Genomic DNA, 20201 nt, shown 5'->3' with positions numbered 1-20201 from the left:
TCCCAATTCAGCCAGGTATCTAAGCATGTCCCTTAAAGCATTTAAGAAACTTCATCAACTACAGTTGATTAAAAGAAGGGTCTTCCCAAACTTAATGGTCCCTTGGGCTAGCATGGTTAAGGTGCACCAGTTTCTGTAGCCAAAGGCACAAAAGGCACTGATTCTGCTAGCTTCTCATCCAGTGGCCTTGATTCCCCAGTGTGAGTGACAAGGCACTAGTACAGTGTTTGAACTCAAACATTCAATGGCATAGCAAGACACCTCTGCCACTGCATCCCCAGGTTAAATTCAAGCATCTGCTATCATAGACTGTCATTCATATTTCCTCAGGACCCCTGTGCTCATTCAATACACAGTCATTCAGGATGGTCTGGCTTTGGGGATGAATCAGGGTTGTAGAGTGAAGGAGACTCATCTTATTTGTTACAGAATTTGGAAGGCAAGCAGTGAAGGAGGGAGGAGAGTACAGGAAGAGAAAAATGAGTCTCTTGATTAAAACAATTGAACACTGCCCTGGAAAACTAGGTTCTCTTTCTGTCTTTGGCTCAGAGGCAATCCACTCTCACCAGACATTGCATAGGTGGTCATTCTCTGTTCATTTTCTGGTACCCTGGGGTGTGATTTACAGAAGTGCAGGACAGTCACAGCTGCAATGGAAATCAATGTGGGCTTGTGCTTGAACATATAAAGTACACTATAATGCTAAGTGCTCTGCAAAATCAGGTCCTTGTTGTCTTCATTTGAACACCCAAAATTATGAGCTATTGTTGCCCTTAATCTCCCTGGGCTTCATACATACATCTATGAAATAGGAATAATAAAACTCTCACCTAGCAGAGGTGTTGTGAAGCACTTGTATACTCTAGAGATGAATACCATAGAAAGGCTCATGAAGAAAATAAGAATTGTACAACCATAGTAGAGTTCAAATATTGTGCAGTAAATAGAGATCGACTATTGTGTTCCCTGCACTTACTATAGACTTGTTAACAAACTAGTGTTCAGAAAGACAGAAAAGGCTATTGGCCTATCAAGATAGAATCTAACTTTGTATTGTTCCTACAGAAAAGATGTTTGTAAGGCCCTAGACATGTCTTTTTTTTCAGTGTAGACAAGCACTATAAGTGTAAGGATGTGACAGGAGATCTCTCTCTGTAACATCTGAAATTCTACCAACAATTAGGAAACTAACTGAAGAAACAAGTACAAAATGTTCTTTAGCAACTTAAGGTTATATAATGGAAAGAATTAATATGCACCTAAGCATCTGATTTAAATAAAAAAAATCAAATTCACGTTTAAAGGTTATGATCTAAATAACAAGTAATTTTAAAAAACACAGTGGTAGCAGTATAACATAGAGTCGAAATCAAAATCTGTGCAAAGCTTCCTCGCGTGCGTGGATGAGCTCTGCCTGACCCAAGAAGTGTATGGGCTGATGAGAGATAAAGCATTGCTGGCCAGACGGGATGATTTAGTCAGTGACCAAAGAATCAATGGAAAACTGGGTGACAGTAACCACAAGCTGATCACCTTTACTATCCATCACAAAGCTGGCAAATGAGTCAACAATACAGAAGTCCTTGACTTCAGGACTTTGAAGTCTTGATGCCCCAGCATCCCTGGAGGTCACCGCTCATCGGCATATATTAGCTCTAGAATTACCAGTTATCTAAGTAACAGTTGGAGCAACCAAAGGAACCATAACTGATTTAATGAGCCATTCGCAGTTTCACTGTACCAGCCATGTGTACTTATACATGCATGGCTTAATCTTTGAGACAAGCATATGTTACTGGCAGGATCAACTATGTAGCCGCACTCCTTGGATGAGGGAGATTGGGGCAGAAGAGCCTCACGGGTGGGTGCCCACTGGCTGAGGGTCAGAGACTTTCCTGCCCACGGCCCCCCGCCCCTCAGTGGCCCTGCAGGGCCCCTTCCCCAGGGCAGGGGACCGCAGCACAGCAGCATGGGGAAGGAGAGGGGGGAGGGAAGGGAAGGTGGTGGGCCAGAGCCTGAGTGCCCCCTTCCCATCCACTTTCCGCAGGATGCCCACCTTGGGGAACCATGGCAGATGCCTTGACAGCATCTGCTGTTACAGCAACTGCTAGAGAAGACGGCATCCACAAGACAGTGAGGGTGGAGGGGCAGGGACCTGCACAGGGCTCCCCAGCCAGGCTTGCTGACTGTCACTGGTGTCTTTTGGCATTGTCAGACCTCTGGGAGGGCTCCCAGGGCAGCTCGGTCTTGCTCAGCATGGGTTCAGCCAAACCTTCTCCAGGAAGAGGGAAGAGCCTTATCTCCAACAGGGGGTCATGTGGGTATGAGGAGGTAGCTGCTTCACCTGAACACTGGCGAGGGGACTACTGGCCTGCTAAGGGCCCTCCCGATGTAATCGCAGTTGCCACATCGATTGGTAGAGAGGAAAAAAAAAAGGGGGGGAGGCAACCGCCTTGCCTGAACACCAGTGTGGGGAACGCCGGCCTGCAAAGGGCCCTCCCCCAAAGATGGTTTGCCGCATCAATCAGAGAAAGGAGCACAAAAGTAGAGTCTGGGGCACAGCCTGGGCCCATGAGAGCCATCACCTGGGTGGTCAGGCCAGGCAGGAGAACAAGCCCCAAACTGGGGTCTCCCACTGCCAAGGAACTGCCTCCCCATCAATCAACATCAAGGACATGGCAGGAAAGTAACCACAGCACCCAAAACCAAGTAGGTGGCCCCAGGGTGCGGTCTCACCCTGACATCACTAGGGAACAAGGCACCAACCAGAAAAGGACCAAAGCCTTACAATACCTACCAGAGACAATCTGCTGTCTCATGACCTCCTCATGGAAAATTGGCCAACTGCAGCCTTGGCTTCAGCACAGTCCGATGGCTGGGTAATTGGCTCTGAGGTTGGACCCAGAGAATAGTGGCCGAAGGTAGTGAATCATCATGGCGCTCCATGACCAGTGGCATCCCCCAAGGCAGAGCGCCCTGGTTCTTTTTAATATCTTTATCAACGATGTGAACATTGGTGTCAGAAGCACACTGGCTAAGTTTGCTGATGACACTAAACTTTGGGGCATAGCATCCACACCAGAGGACAGGCTAACCTGGATAAACTTAGTAAGTGGGTGGATACTAACCTGATGATGTTCAGTATAGATAAATGTAAGGTACTCCACCTTGGGAGAAAAAACCCACAGCATGCTTCTAGGCTCAGCAGTGCTACGCCTGCTAGCACCATGGCAGAAAAAGACTTGGGGGGTCATGATTGACCACAAGATGAGCATGAGTCACCAATGCAATGTTGCAGCTGGCAAAGCAAACAATACTTTGGCTTGCATCCATAAATGCTTCTCAAGTAAATCTCAGGATGTCATCCTCCCACTATACTCGGCCTTGGTGAGGCCACAGCTGGAATAGAGTTCAGCAGAAGCACCAAAATGGCAGCCCCTGGGGAATCAGCACCGTTGCTGCAGTCTGTGTCAGGGGAGCTTCCATCAAGTCAGCAGCTGCCTGTGCCACTGCCGCCACTGCAGCACCTGCATAAGGCTGCTTAGGGAACCAAAATTTAAATCTGTAAGGGTTTGTATCTGTTTCAACAGTCACTGAGGGAAGCATGAGGCTTCTGGCCCAATGGGCTCTGGTTTCGTATGAATCACGCACAATCCATAGAGAACCCAGGTATTCATGGGGTTTAGGGATTGGTCCCACAGCTTCTGCTGTTGAGCAACAGATCAAGTCCTGTCTCAAATGAACAAGTCAGGAAGAAACCTCAGCAGGAGTTCTCTGCTGAGCTCTCCCCTCTCCTTTGAGCTTTTCCAGCCTACAATAGTGTTTAGGAGAACCAATGCCTACACAAGCTGTGGTTCTCATAAACACCACCACTTGACATTGCAGCATCTAAAAATTAGGCACCTGGATAGTGATCCACATCAGCAAGGTTAGGTTTCTAGGAGAGTTATGTACTCAAAGGGGGATCTAAGCTCACAGAGTTAGTGCTATTTTTTCACCACTACTGTTGAATGGAATATGCATGAACAGCACTGAGAGCAGAGGCATGGTCCCTCTGGCTTGTTGTCCTTTTACCCCATATATCTTGTCCTCTTGCTTACTTAGTGGCCTGCCTTCAACAGGAAAGTGTTACCACCCAGTTTATCCTAAACCACTTTAATGGTTAAGGTATGCTCTTGTGAAGTAGGAGGGTCTCTCACTTCCTGGGTGAATGCTGTAATCAGCAGACTATTGTTGCCGTCACTACCACTGACTCTGTTTTTGAGCAAGAGTGCCCATGGGGGCTGTGACTGTATTGATCAGTGCTGTCATTGGTGTTAATCAGGTTTTAGGTATGCTCCAGGAACAAATGGATTGGGAATTTAGGTAGACTTAGGTAGGTGTCTCCCACCTCTGATCTGGATTGCAGTGGAACTTTGGCAGGAGTTAGATGCTTGATCTGAATTGCTTCTGAACAGGCATACAGCCCTAAATCCCTACACCTTGGGAGCTTTTCAGAAGAAAAGAGAGGTATCTAATAATTTGTGGCTAATGGAATGGGGTCAATCTAGATTGCTTTCTATGATTGAGGTGCCTCATTTCCACCTAATCCCATTTCGGCATCTGAGTAATTTGCACCTAGCCTCTGGAGACTAGAATATCAAAATGACCATTTCCAACTTCCAGGTTTTCCATAAAGGCCCCTCCAGCTGAATATTGATCAGGCTGTAAGGTTTGTAGTGTTAGAACATTAGAGTACCTGTAGTTTTTGTTGCAGGATCTTTCCCTGGTCGGGCTTACCACAGATCACGAATAGGCGGGAGAACAGTGAACAGGCTTGGTAGCTTTTATTAGTGACTATCAATGGAGCCGCGCAGCGGCTAGAACTCACCACACCTCACGCGCCCTAATGGTGCGCGAGACCGATGAACCTGGCTGGTGAGTAGTTTCTGGGGGTTCAGGTCGCTGGGATCAGGCAGGTCTCTGCGTCCTCCTTCGGATGGCCACTCCGAAGGCCGAGCCGTGTCCATAATAATTTGCCGTATATCGTTCCGAGTCCATTAGACGCAGAAAGGACCCTGACGATCAGGTGGAGGCTCCTTTTATAGCTTAGGTGACGTGCGGTGGTGTGATTGCGTGAGGCACCTTTCGATAGGCCCACGGCACTGACTGACTGGCGCCGGACTCCGCCTTGTGGAAAGTTCTAGCTACCGCTTATTTCTTACATTGATGGCAGAAAAACAACTACTGTCTGCCTAGTAACTGTTACATAACTCTGTGTAACTTTTTTCTGATTGGCAAACATGGCCACTTAACAAACATAGTGATCACAACAGTTTTCTTGCTGTGCATGTAGAAGATAGTAAGTTGCAGGAGTATTGCAATTCTAGCAAATCAGCCCCAGCCTTACTATGTGATGCTGAACAGTTCACATCACCTACTTCTGCCTCACTCACATGGATCTAAAATTAGAAACAAGCAGAAGCCTACTGGAAACACTATGCAGCATCTTAATTGGGCTGTCACTGGGGTAAAGTTCTACTTCTGTCAGCAACTGGCTACCTTGTTAGCATCATTTAACTTACTGATTTTTAAAAGACGGAAATTAAAAGGCCTTCTGTTGCTATATACCAAGTAATCTGTTATCTCAGAAATGAAGAATGAACATTTTGAAATATTCATGCTATAATCACTTTAGTGGACTAAAATATTACCAGAACATGCATTTTGGTCCCAATTATGTTAAAGCTTGTGTTTAGTCACTTCCAGTATGTAAAATACAGCCACAGAAATCATAAGCTACATCCTGATTTCAAGAAGAGCATTGCATCTCCAAGGACTGATAAAGTATTTTAGAACTGGGCATTACAATTTATCAAAAGCTGCTTAATAACTGCTCAGAGAGCTTCCTTCTCACACATCCTGTAGATTAATGGTTGATGGTAGTATGGTTACAGCCAAACACATAACTCTCAGATTCTAGAAAGGTGAGAATATGCTTTCATATGTAAAAAAGTTAAAATCTCATCAGTGAAAGAATTCACAAAGGGAATGGCTACCTTATAGCAGCGGTGACTTTTGACTGGGACAGACTTGACCGCAGCCCATTCCGCACTCCCCTATACATGCTCCAAACACCCGTATATGCTGGCAAGACTGGTCCAAGGTCATTCCCAGTGGCTGCTTCCAAACACTATGGACACCCAGGTCTTGAGAGCAAAACCAGCAGGATACCCCTGGAGCATCTTCACCTGTGTATTTCTGGGTTCAGAGCATATTCACGGGTGGGCAAAGCATGCTTAGAAATGACTGGTCAAGGATGTGCCATCACTACATTACAGTATACTTATCTAAATTAGATACATTCAGAAAAATCTGGGCCTTATCCTTCATATAAATTACAGTTTGGGAGACATGTTTTCAACTTTACCACAGCAAATAGGCACCCGGAGAAGTACAATACACAATGTCTGAGCATGGCATTTCACATATTCACCTTAGTACTGAGTCCACTGCGCCAGTGGCCCTTTGCCACCACATCATAGGAACAGAGCACAACGGACAAAGATTTGTGCTACCAGGTCAGGTAGATGTTCCCATGGTATAGAACAGAGGTGGGCAATTATTTTGGGTGGAAGGCTGCTTAACAAGGTTTGGTAAGTTTTTGAGGGCTGCATTCATAGCCCCACCCCTTGACAGTTGCCCCAGCCCCTGGTCACCATTTTGGGACTGGAAGTCCCAGCCCCTAACCCCTGACCTTTAACACCATATGTCCCTCCCCATGATCCCTGGAAAGACTCCTTTTGGGAGGGGGAGTTGCCATCTTAGAACCAGAAAAAAAAAAGTCATACATTAAAACTGAAACACCTACTATAACATATTTTAATTTTATTACAAAAAATATTTTTGTTATAATTTGTGTTTGCATATTTTATATATAGGTAAAGGCATAATAACTCAAAAATAAATTCCTAGTCTTATATGTATATAGTGTGTGTGTGGTGGGGTGTGGGAGTGTGTGTTGGGGGTTTGTGAGGGGGTGTGGCTATGTGTGGGGGGCATAGGTTGTGTTGGGGGATTGTGTATATGTGGGGGTTGTGGGGGCAGGGTGTGGTTGTGTGGCATTTGTGGGGTGTGAGGGGGGTGGGGAGCGTGGGGACACCCTCATACTCCCCCATGGTGCATCAGCAGGTGGGAATGCTTGGAGTGCTTGTGCCCAGTTCAAGCGCTGGTGCCTGGTGGCATGTGGCTCTGGCCAGCACTGCACTTCACAGCAAGGGCCATAGTCCCTGCTGGGATGTCTCTATTGATGGCACTCCCTGCCACACATGCACAGCCCCCACAACCATGTGGCATGGGAGGGAAACTCCAGGCACTGAAGCTGACTGCCTTCCCCACCCCTGGACCTGTGAGCAGAGGGTAGGGAAGGGAGCCAGCTCCAGTGTATGGGGCTTCCCTTCTGTGCCATGTGAGTGTGGGGGCTGCGTATGCACGGTGGGGAGTGCCGGCAATAGTGACTGGCCAGTGGGGGCTGCGTCCCTTGCTGTGATGTTTGGCACTGGCTGGAGTTGCGGCACCAGCGCCCTGAGAGCCCCCACCTGCTGCTGCTGCTGCCATTGCTGCTGCTGCCACTGCCTGCTAGGGCTGTACACCATGGGGGGAGGATTAGAGAGGGGGTCCCCACCTCCTCCATCCTTACCACCCTTCCTCACACTCACACCCTGCCAATCTGAGCTCTGCACTGCCATGAACCCTCTGGGTGCAGGCTCCATGCTGCTGCCAGCCCCATGCTCCACACTTCCAGCCAACTGCAGCTCCGCCCCCACCGCTTCCTTACCTGCTGCCCAGAGCAAGCAGAATACCTAGGAAACTGAGCAGGTCCCCGGTGGCTGCAGCAGCCCACTGGGAAGCTGCCTGTTGGCTGGGCTCCTCCACCCATGAGGGTGGGAGCAAGGCTCAATAGGGTATGTTGGGGGCATGTGCACACATGGACACCTTGCTCCCACCATCGTGGGCAGAAGAGCTGGGTTGGGTACAATTTGTTGATGGGCTCCATGGGCCAGATGAAAGTGCCTGGTGCCCAAACTGGCCTGTGAGCCTTATTTTGCCCACCCATGATATAGAAAAACGCCAGCAGGGTTTTGACACTCAGTCCCTAATGTGGTACAAGGAACCCTGGACGGAATGAATGATCCCTGGCTCTAAACTGATCCCTCGAGGACTTTTTAGGTAAGCTGCCCTAAATTGTACTGGACAGTGACTTGTCTTCCTACTGAGCTGTGGATCAACGGGAACAAAAATTTGTTCTACAACCACCTTTCCCTGTGTCATTTCCTGAGTTCACCATTGCTGGGATCTGGGATCTGGCTTGCTATATATGCTATATTTGTATCCACTGTCTCATGCCAGCATAGGTATATTTGAGACTACCATTTCTTTGGGAAAACAGGGAACAACCCAACATTTTAGCATTCAGTGCCCTGTGCAGCAGAGCAGGCACACTGATTCTCTGTTCTCTTCTTCTTCGTCCTTTCCCACAGACTTCATCTATGTTATTTCAATTAAAATAAAAATGCTTGACTTCTGATGTAACCTATTTTACAGGAAATTTTGAGGAACTTGCTCTGATATCCCAGGTTTGTTCTTTGTTCTCTTTCCCATTTTTTCCTCCTCTCACTCTACTTTTGCTTTCTAATCAGTGCTGTGGGCTTTTCCAGTCTCTATTTTCCCTCCGTTTACTTTTTAAAATCTTTTATCCTCTTCACATTTTTCAGATGCCATTTGCTTTTCATCTTCTGGTCTCTTCAAGATACTTTATCCTGATTTTCTTCAGCTTTGCATTTTCTGCTGTTTTCCTCTTCAGTCTGACTCCTAAAGACCCCTTCTTTTCAGGAAACATAGGACTGAAAGTGACTTCCTAGGTTATCGAGTCTAACACACTGCTGTAACAGGCAGCCATGTCATGTAATCCCTTTCCTATTCCTGTCTTCTTCCTTTCTCTTCTCTTTCTTTTTCCTTTATATTCCTTCAATTTCTCCTACCATATTGCCTCACTCTGCTTCTACAAATAATGCATCTATTTGATTTATTTTACCTTCTTTTACATATCTTCTCTTTTACTTCGCTTATTGCACCCTGCTTCCAATTGCTTTCCCTCCAGTTCTCTGTATCTCTGTTAGTTTATGAAATGAGGGGAGATATGCAAACTGGCCCCCTTCTTGGCAACTGTTTATCTTAAGCAGTTTAGGGAAGTCCAACTTTCTCTCCCATCACTTAAAGCCTTTGGACATGTCTATATGAGATGCTTTACTCAAGATTAGAGGAAATTACTGAGTGGTCTACTGTCTACATGTACTTACTGTGCAGTAATTTGCTCTAATTGTGAGTAAATTTGTTACCTGCAAATGCAAGTAGCAAATTTACTTGAGGTTACTTGCTGCATAGTAGTGCACATGTAGACCCCTGACTGGTAGCAAATATGATAAAAATCTCCTTGTCCTGGACCCATGATAATGGAGGATGGTCTGCTAGACCAGAGGGACATTGTCCCCATCTGGCTTCTGGTGGCAGAGCCTGTCCTGGCAGCAGGCAGCTCCTGGGGGCAAGAAGCAATGTCCCAGCCCCTGCCAGGAGACAGTTGTCTCCTGGCCTGTGGGGTAGGACTCAGGGGGAGTCTAGAGCTCCCCCTGGCTGCTGCAGGGGCCTGGTGCAGGGCCACAGGGAGCAGGAGCAGTCTGCTGCTAGGAGCAGCAAATCTGCTACTGTGTCCCTGCACATGTAGACACATGCCCAGGAGAGGTTACTTTAATTTAGAGTAAACTACTCCCGGATTATTTGCACATGTAGACACATTGTTTGTGTGGTATCCAATCTTGCGCCCCTGTCTCTGCCAGCTGCAAAGACCCTTAGAGTATAGCTTCAAAATTGCTGAAAGTAATCAGCCTCTCATTGCTGTTGTTGCCATGAGGCAACCCTAGGGATGGTCAATTTGTAATCATCAGCCAGTTGTGGGACTATTTGCCAGGGGGAGAAGGGAGAAAGACCTTCTATGTTCTCCCTTCTAATGTTTAAAATAGACCCATATTGGGCTGTTACATTTAGTGAAATAGCAATGACAAAAGCACTTTACCCTGTGACATTGAGAACCGTGATTCCAGTCATCTCTGATGTGTTCTTTGCACTTTTAAGACAGGAACAAAGAGTAATGCCATTTCCTACTCCCCAGGTTCGGAAATCTCAACACTATAGTCTGGCTCCTGGGGCAAGTTGGCTAAAAATCTGCAGAAACTATCATAAAAAGGTAGAATGTAAAAGTTAATGTTTTTTGATCGACAGCAATAGCTCATCAGTGAAGAGACCTTGGGTTGCCATGACAACAGAGATACTGCACACTGGGGCTGCTGTCTTTTACACTTATTGTTCTCTTTAATAGTTTATTGGTTCTCAGGTTTAAAGGGAAACACTCTGCTGATTTCCTTCAGACAGACACTGTAATATTTACAAGGAAATCTTTAACAACATGAATAATTTAGAATAGGAAAAAACTCCTAATTTGTACCGGCATGTGTTTTAAGATGCTGACAATATTGGTATCCAGTTGAGCTTGACCACGTCTAAAGTAATGTCAGGTCATCTGAAATGCTAATAAAATGACAGTGCAATTTCAGCTTGGTGAGAAAAGAGAAGACTTTACACTTCCCTTTGCTTCTGGTTTGGTTCTCTTCATATTCTGGGTTGGACATGACATAGGTTGGAGCAGACTCAGGACTACTCTGTTATGTTCTAGTTTCCACAGCCTCAAGGCACAGCAGCAAACAAACCCAACAATTTTTTACTGCATCTCTGCTTCTTGATCATTCTTTTTGTATGTCTGTAAAATGAAGTTAATGAGAAAGTGTAGTGAAGAGCCATGACATTGGCTCAGAATGACCTTGGAAATCTTCCTTCCTTATCATCACATCCGCCTATTTTACAGATCTTTTGTACAGCCATGGCAGCGTAAAAAGTTTTTGAGGCCAAGCCAATTAGGTTTTTTTATCTCCAAACATTAGAGCTCCTTGAATTATTCATTATGAGTGACTCTGATGCCTTTATATTTGTTGAATAGTACCACAACTCATATGTGAGTTACAATCAATAGGGTTGTTCACAGAGTAGGGTAGTCCTCAATGGAAGGCTATCAGAATTGTGCCCTATGGACTTACTTTCATTTTTGCGTGGTCAAAATCAATCCTGAAATTGTCAGACAAATCTCATGCATGTTAAAATTCACATGAAACATAAGCTTTGAAGAATTTTCCTTAATACCTTGTAGCTGTCCAGAACCTCCTCAAGACATTAAAAATAACAGCAAAATTGAATTCATTGGATCAGTTCCATTAGAGTATTTAACTCTAATTCTCCATATCTTTTCTCTTTGGCTATGACTTTGGTTGAACTACATCTCCCATAATCCAAAATATTCTCCTCTGACTGGCACGTCTACATGTGCATTAATGTGCTGTAGTTACTGTGCATTAAGTTTGGTACCTGTAGTTACAGGTATTAACTCAATGGGTGCATTTACATGTGCCCCTGACTGTGCATTTGGTACTGTGTACTAAATGGCTGCGCAGTACTTGCCAATACTGTGCAGTCCCAGCAGCGCACAATTATTTTTAGATGCTATGAGCTGCAGCAACGAGCTACAGCGATGCAGCTCATCACTACAGCAATGTAGCATCAGCATCACAGTTTGTGCCCACCCACACTACATCGACGTACGGATGTAGCATCTTGTGTAGATGCGCCCAATGTGTAGTAACCAGCACTACTGCGTAGTAGCACTGGCACATGCTTTTTAGTGATGCTAATGCACAGTAGACTGATTCTACTGATCATTAATACGACTTTTGCAGTGATACACTAATGTGCAGTAGAATTAGTCTACTGCACATTAGCATCTTGTGTAGATGCACCCAGTGAGTAGCAGGGTGCATCATGAAAGTTGTGAAGTATCTTCATGGTTTCTGTGACTTCTATGACTTCCCTAACAAAATTGTAAACTTAGCATTGAGTTGCGTCACAGCAACCTGGGAAGAAGGCTGTAGAAAAGTGTAGCAATGACTTCTCAATGATAGGTATGGTTGAGGGCATCCGTGGCCAGCCCTATGAGGAGAGGCTGAGAGACCTGAATCTCTTCAGTCTCCGCAAGAGGAGACTGAGAGGGGATCTTGTGGCTTCCTACAACTTTATCAGGGGCCACCAGCAGGGTCTCGGGGAAAGTCTGTTCACCAGGGCCCCCCTTGGAGTCACTAGGAACAAAGGCCACAAGCTGAGGGAGGATAGGTTTACGTTAGATATTAGGAAGAACTACTTCACTGTAAGGGTGGCCAGAGCCTGGAATAGGCTTCCCAGAGAGGTGGTGCTCTCACCTGGAGATCTTCAAGAGGAGACTGGCTAGGCACCTGGCTGGGGTCTTATGATCCCTGCCACCCCGTGCTCCTTCCTGCCCATGGCAGGAGGTCGGACTAGATGATCTGTCTCGGTCCCTTCCAACTCATTGATTCTGTGATTTTATGATTCTGTGTGAAAATCAGGCAGTGAATGAGACCAGACTGTGAAGTGAAGAAATGAAAAAGGCTGTTGCTGGAAGCTCTCAGAAAAGAAGTGCTTTGCATATCTATTGTCTGATAAAGGTGCGGATGCCAAAACAATGTATTATGAGATGAGTTAGGGTGTGTACATACAGTGTGTTATTTACTGTATTTACAGTGTGTAACTGCTCATGTTTTTGTAAAGTAGCTTGCCCCACTTTCATTGAGGAAGTGTTGGCTGAGTGGACGCAGGCAACTACCAAAGAACAGCTGCATGCAGAGCCATCCCTAGGGTACAGTGAATCATGGCAACCACCCCGGGCCCGTGCTTTGCGGGAGCCCCATGGAGCTGGGCAGAGCGGCCACGGCCCCTCCCACAGGGCCTGCCTGGAGCTGATGGTTCAGCCCTGTGCTGCCAAAAAAGCATGGAGACCCTACCCTCTTTGTGGGGGTACTACAGCCCCGTGCTGTGTTAAAGGGGCCCCGCACAGGCTGATTTGCCCTGGGCCCCGCACCCCTCTAGGGTCGACTCTGGCTGCATCCTGTAAGTACACATCCTAGCTCAGAGTAACTTGTTCATGTATACTCCCTCAGTTACACCTCAGGTGTTTGCTTTTCCATCCTCACTTGCAGTCTGCAAACCTAATCCTTCCCTATTTCATTCATACTCTTGATTGTATATCTACTTGGTTAACATCTGATCTTTTGATCTATAATTAAGTAAAGTTTTGAGACTTCTTTTCTGCACCAATAATGAAATCTACCACATTTCCTTCTTTTCATTAGTTTTAACAGGAGTTGTACAGCTAAATCTCCAAGATCACTTTGAAAATCTGTGTGTAGGCATGCATGGGTACATGTAATATGTACATCATAATATGCACATCATAGTTATATTGCAGGTTTATATTGCACTGTGGAAAGAGTAGTTAGTGATTACAGGAATCAGCATATAGAGATTTAGTCAGAGCTCCCCTGGATTGTCTGTGATATAGGGGATCTACATATTAAGTACATGTGAGAAATCAAGATTATCTTTGGCCATAACTTGTTGTTACTTCCCTATTACGTTTATTTTTTCTGCGTGGTATGTTTTCCTGTGAGCTCATGATCAAGTGATAAATCAAACAGTGATTACTTCATAATATATTGTGTGATTACTTCTGCTTATATTGTGGAAATTCTTTAAGGTTTGTCCATACCTATTTGTGTTACTAATTACAATTTAAAAATAGCATCCTTAAAATAGCAACCATACTTCTCTTAAACTTGAGAATTATATAAAAAAAAACGATGCTAAAAGAGCATTATGTTAAGAACAAGCACTCAAAATCCAAGAAATGCCAGAATGAATGCATTTTCATTATGATTCAGTCTATATTTACATCCTCACATAATATTTTTGCTCCATTTAGTCCGTAGGAAAAAGCTGCTTTGGGAATAAATTGGGCTTGAAAAAGACTCCTATATGTAAGATCTTCACTGCATTTGTTGCAGAAGTTGGCAAACCTGTACTGAGGCTGGCACAGGATTGTTGGAATAGAAAGGAAGGTCTCATGGTTAAGCCAGCAAATGCTACCTTAAAAAATGTATTTACCTGTCTGTGCCACACAGCTCCTGTGTGAAGCTTGGCAAGGCACTTAAAACAAACTTTAAAAGTGGTTATGCCTTTGTGTGTGCCTCATTTTATGGATGTCTAACTTGAAACTCTGGGGACTGATTTGCAGAAGTGCTGAGCACTTGCAGCCTCATCTGCAGTGACTTGGAATTCCACTCTGAACATAAGGAGTGCTATAAGTACTAAATACTGGGAATATCGGATTGTAGGCGCCTCCGACTGGTCACGTGAAATCAGTGGATACTTCTCTGACCCTGTGCCTCTGTGCCTCGATCCTCCCCTGTAAAATGGAGATACCACCCTATACATTAGAGGGGTGTTTTAAAAACAACTACCTTATGATTTGTGAAACAGTCAGATGATGTGATGGTGATTGCCATGGAAAAAACATATGAGAGAACTAATAAACTAATAATTTTGTCTTCAGAGCAGTTTAAATAGTATGTAGTAAATGAGGCCAATCACACCTTCAGCAGTTAAACAAAATACTGAATACCTGTTCATAGAGCCAGCACCAGCTAGCTGAATGAGTCCTAAAGCAAAAAAGTATGTCATTTAATATAAGCAGGCAAGGTTCTTTGGGTAGATGTGGTAGCTTTTATTAGACCAACTAAATAGTTGGAAAAAAGTTATTTGTGAGCTTTCAGGCACAAACACACTTCATCAGACATAGGGAGACTCTGCTGGTGTTATGTGTTTTCCAAGGTAGAAAAGAAGCTAATTTACAACATGCAGATCTGTGAAAATGCAAAGTGGAAGTCAATTAATATAAGGACTGTATGATAGCACGTATGCACGAGAGGGCTGAATAAAGATTGCTGGCATTTTCTAACTTTTGAATACTTGACTTTGCAACATTAATATTACTCTTTTAATGTAGGGCCTTGTATATGCAATTTCCTAGTTTTTTTAAACAATTAAAACTGAACATGTAAACATTTTATCATGTGACCTCACATCAGTCAAACCTAATTAACAAGCAGAGCTGGAAAGAACCTTTAAGTCCATCACACAGACCTCTTGCACTTAAACTAAGAATGGAACAACACCAGAGGAAGGTGTGTTTTGCTTGTGGATTTCTGAGAGATTTGCCAACAGCAAGGGAACAGTGGGATCCAGGGATCTGAGGGGTTCTTTGCCAGGCTCTGGATATGAATATGTTTTAATGGGCACAGAACTGAAAACAGAGTCTTATAACAGAAGGCTCCAAAACCTACCTGTAAAAGACCATCATATACAAATTAACAGAAACCAACTGTATAACACAAGTTTTAAGTTAGGGAGAATCTTCCCTAATAGCTTATTTTAACATTTGCATTTTCTTTGCAACCTCTGCCTTCTCTTTTTGAAAGAAATTGTTAGGTTTTTCACTCTGTAACAGGGGCCAGCAACCTTCAACAAGATGTAGGCTGGAATAGCCTGGCACCCATTTGATACAGGTTGGGTGGCTTTGGCAGCACATCAGCAGTGGAGACTGGGTCTGTGCCCAGGCAGCTGGGAGTATTTCCTGTACCACTACTTCCCCCAGTCTCTGGCCGTGACTCAGATGCTGCTTCCAGCTGATGGGGATCTGCAGTGGGTTTGGGCAGGTGGAAGCTGCGTCTTCACTGCCACTTCTCCCCATGCCCCGACTTTGCAGCTGCAGTGCAGCTCCCCACTGGTTTGAAGCTGTACCCATGCTTTAGCTGGGACAGAGGCTGGGGGAAGTGGCAGTGACAGCAGCAAAGACATAGCTTCTAGCTGCCCAGCCATACTGTAGCTCCCTGTCTTCTGGCCCCGGTGTGGGCACAGGAATGGGAATGGGTACAGGCAAAGTCAAAGCAAAAGCCATCTGGGTCTGTGGGCTGTATCCAGTCCCACAGGAGCACGGGGGGCTCCCCAGCGTGCTCGGCAGCAGACCTGGAAGTGGACCAGAAGCACTTTCAGTCCACTTCTGGGTCCACCGGGAAGCGCACTGGGGTGCCTCCTGGGTCGGGGGGGGGACGACACCCATGGTCCCTCCATGGCTGATCACCAAGCCGGAGGGTGGGGGTGGGAGGACCCTCAGCATGCTCCTTGGCAGACCTAGAAGTGGACTGCAAGTACTTCTGGTCCGCTTCTTGGTTCGCCGCTGAGCACGTGGATGGTCCCTCTGCATTCCCCAGCATTGCAACGATCACAAGCTGAACCTGCTACCTCAAGGTATATAGAAAAAACTTTTAAATCTGTTTCTATGTCCAAATCGCTGATTCTCCAAATCAGCATCGAATCTTCAGATTAGGATTCGGCCAAATCGAATCAGGGACAGTAATCCAAATCAACGAATCAAATCACTGTCCCCAGTTTGGGTCGAATTCTAATCCGAATCGAATAGGGCCTGCTTTGCACACCCCTACTATGTTGTATGCCAACCTGTTGCTCTCCAGTAGGGTAGTGCTGTTTCACACAGCAGTAAGGCTGTAACAACAGCACTGATGATGCTGATTCTCCTGTGTAATCATGTCTCTCGGTAAGAGCTCTGGCAGTTCAAAGCACTGGCTCTGTCACCTGTCAAACTGACTGCATGAAGGCTTACAAATGCCCCTCCCTTTTACGCCAGGCTTGAGAGGAACTGGTATGGGCTGGACCTCAAGCTTCCTGCCTCCTTTCTTCAGGACTAGCCTGACAGGATCCAAGTCAATACCTGTCTGCACTCAGCACTGTTTTCATCAGCATTGCCTAAAGCTTGAATCCCAAATCACTATAAAGACTTTAAAGTATAATTTAAAATTCAGTCATAATGAAACAAAACAATAAAAGTCATCGTTTAACAGTTTCTCTCTCTTTTCATTTTTCCTCTTATGAATTCTCCTGAAAAAACAAAATGACCAAATTAATGGTTAGCAAAGGGGGAGTGGGGGGAAGGGGCTTTTTGTCTCCCAGCATGGAAGTATGTCACTGATGACTGCTGCACACCTTCACATCCCCTTCCTTTGAGCAGGAAAATGACAAATAGAATTAGTTAATGGATATACAGTTTCCCCTTCCAGCTCTCTGTTTTGCTTGTCATTGGTGCTCCAGCAGCCACTTATCATCTCTGCCTCTCTTCAGGGTAGGTGACACCCTGGTGAAAGTAACTATGCATACTCTGCAGTACAGCTTACCCCACTGGCACAGCTGCACCATTGATAAGAAAACAAAAAACCAAAAATCAGATAAAACACTTGCAGTGTTGATATACCTCTGGAAACCCCTAGGATGATTTCCTAAATGAAATTCCATTATGACTTCAGGAGTCTCATACATCAGGAGAACAATTTCTGCTGTCATCTAGAAGATAAGTATTTGATCCTGTAGCTCATCATTTCCGAGTTATGAAAAAACACTAATTAGGCTGTTGACTATAGGAACTACTAATAAGTTGAGAGCTTGATTGAAAAAGCAGAAAACTACTACAGCTCAAAACTGAATCCTACTGAAGTTTTCCTCAGTGTGAGTGCTGTTAATAGCTTTCTCTGTGAAGTCCTTCCACATTGTAACCGTATTTCCAAATATTTGTCTTTGGTGTTGGGGTAGCATCTCCCCAACTGCAATGGAGAGAATGCTCTAAACATCAAGGCTATAGGCTACATATTACTAGCTTAATTCTCACGCTGTACCTAAGTTCCCGCTGGCACCTGGAGGTTGCCGTGACTGGTAGAACTGTAGCACTGAAGCTCCTCATTGACTTTTGCTCTGCCCTAGCACTGGCAGACTACAATTTTTCTTCTTAAACTCCTATAGCTCAGAACTTTCCTCCTTCCTCCAGCAATACAACTGGCTGTGCATGTTTCAGCTCCAAATATACATGTTGTAGGATAATTCTAAAGATTTGTACTGCTGTGGACTATGTAAGTCTTTCAGTACAACTGATACAAGTTATCCTCTTTAATACATCTCAGTAATGCCTGGCTAACATAATGTATCAAGGGAAATATACACCCACTTGGGAAGATTAGATAATTTAAAAAAGAAACGAGGAATTAGAAGAGAACAGCTAAATAATAATGTGCGGGGAAATCCAGGTAAAAGGGCTTGTTCTCTTATTACCTGTGCATATTAAGGAGCAATCACCTCTATCACTAAAAAAATCTCAGTTGTGTGATATTGTCCATTCTTGCCAGCCTGAGGCATACCTATCAGAGACAAAAACCATCATCATTAGTATTGTTGCAGCAGTGCCAAAGAGCCTCCATCATACATTTTAATTCCCTTCTGGTAAAAAATTGGTTTCTTTCTTAAAAGAGGATATTCAACCCAGTTAATGTGATGTATGAAAGATCTCCGCAGTAACCCCTTGTGCTGGGTTTACATTTGGATATTTTTAAAAACGTAGCCACAGAATGTCAAAGGGGTCTGGGACATTTAGAAGAAGAATATCTGAGTCCCGAGTAACTTATCTGGTCCTTGTAGCAAAAGGGACCACACCAGCCGTGCTCTGTCGAATTCTTGGATCTTCTTGCCTTCTGCAGTCCTTGCAGGGACGAACTATCAGTCTGCTGGCGTCAGTTCTACCCAGCTCCTCCTCAGCCCCACTTCCCTCCCCTGCCACCTGAAACCTAAAAGTAACCAAGACATCATTCTGCTCGTACTGTCTCTGTCTAGTTGTACTGTCTCTATCTAGTTCCATCTCAATTTCTTGTGCCTGAACAATGGAAAGAGCTGATTTAGCTGGCTCTGGCTCTGCTGAAATACATTGCATCTGGTCTATTCTTTAAAGCATATTTCATCAATACAACTTTTATTAACATCAGACATATTAAAGCAATTACACAAGGAGAAAAAAGGCAGTTGGTAGGTCAGACCTCATCTGCTGCAAAAGAAATAAAATCGGGTAACTAGGCATGATGAGGTTTTAAACAGTCAGCATTTCTATTAGCCCAAAGCCTCTGAATTACTGAACTTTGTCTCCAATGGATACAAAAATGTCAACAAATTATATAAAACATTTTGCACCAAGGCTTTTCCCCATGTTTTGACCAGTACTAATAATTAATTTAGTGTGGCCCTCTGGTGGCATCAGCCAGAACATAATTTTGCAGAGACTGGAAGAAATCGTTTGGAGTAGAATAGTACAGCCTAGCCTCTTTGCTATCAAAGAGCTCTCTTTCTCATTTCTTTTTCTCTGTGACTTTGTGCAGTCTCAGGAGAGCACAATCTTGAGAGTGCTATATATATCTATGCTATCAATTATTGTTATTAACTCAGACTGAACACACAGGTCAGAGACCATGCCTTCCAGTGTCAGGGACACGTATGACTGATTATTAGCATAGGATAATCACCTGTTAATATATGCTAATTGCAGCTGCACGCCAAAATACTCAATGCAAAATACACCAGGCCAAAGTCATGAGAACGGAGCGGCCTGATTGCTTCCATTGGTGGTGGCCCTCCACAGCCTGCGTCCTCTCTCCCACCCACCTCTGCACAGACAGGGTCAGCTTTGTGGATGGCATGGGGCACCTCCCAGCTGGACTCCTTCTCCCACAGCCGCGTTCTTCAGGCCTTGGCTCTAGCTCTTGTACAGACAGGGACGGCAAGGCCAGCGGCCAGTGGAAGGCAACCTCTGCCTTCACGTTTTGGCTTGGATGACCTATGCGCAGCTAGCCACCACCACAGGTACCCCGCAGCCAAGCCCTTTTGCGTGCCCCTGCCTCCCTGGGCCTAACCCCCTCCACTGGACATCCTATAACGTGCCCACTGCTGGCCCAGTGCAGCGCGCGCGGAAGCCTTCGGGTTTTTTGCCTGCGACATCGTGGCAGCAGAGAAGGAGGCCTCCAGGCCAGGGGTGCACCTGGGCTTCTGGTGTCCCCGGCGGGGAGGACGCTTTTAGTATCGGTCTGCTCTTCCCCAGAGATAACGGGAACAGCAATCATTCTTTCCACCATTTGCGGGCACCGCCGCCACTGGCACGGCCCCTGCGCGGGGACACGCGGGGGCAGGCGGTGAGGGGAGCCCCAGCCCCGCCCGCCGAGCAGCCCGGGCCGCGGTTGCGCAGCAGAGGGAGCGGCAGCGCTGGCAGCCCCGCG

General features: G+C 45.4%; 1 long non-coding RNA gene across 1 annotated transcript; it reads right to left on the bottom strand.

The window, feature by feature from the left end:
- Positions 1 to 1423: 1423 nt before the first annotated feature.
- LOC109316137 lies at positions 1424 to 8056 on the bottom strand. Its single transcript, XR_002102724.1, has 3 exons — positions 7975 to 8056; positions 4200 to 4202; positions 1424 to 1435 (listed from the first exon to the last, which is right to left on the bottom strand). It is a non-coding gene; the product is annotated as an uncharacterized LOC109316137 (long non-coding RNA).
- Positions 8057 to 20201: the final 12145 nt, after the last annotated feature.

The sequence above is a fragment of the Crocodylus porosus genome, unplaced genomic scaffold (assembly GCF_001723895.1).
Source record: "Crocodylus porosus isolate Cpor-Errol unplaced genomic scaffold, CroPor_comp1, whole genome shotgun sequence".
NCBI classification, from domain to species: domain Eukaryota; kingdom Metazoa; phylum Chordata; order Crocodylia; family Crocodylidae; genus Crocodylus; species Crocodylus porosus.
This window is presented reverse-complemented; position numbering and strand designations above follow the sequence as displayed.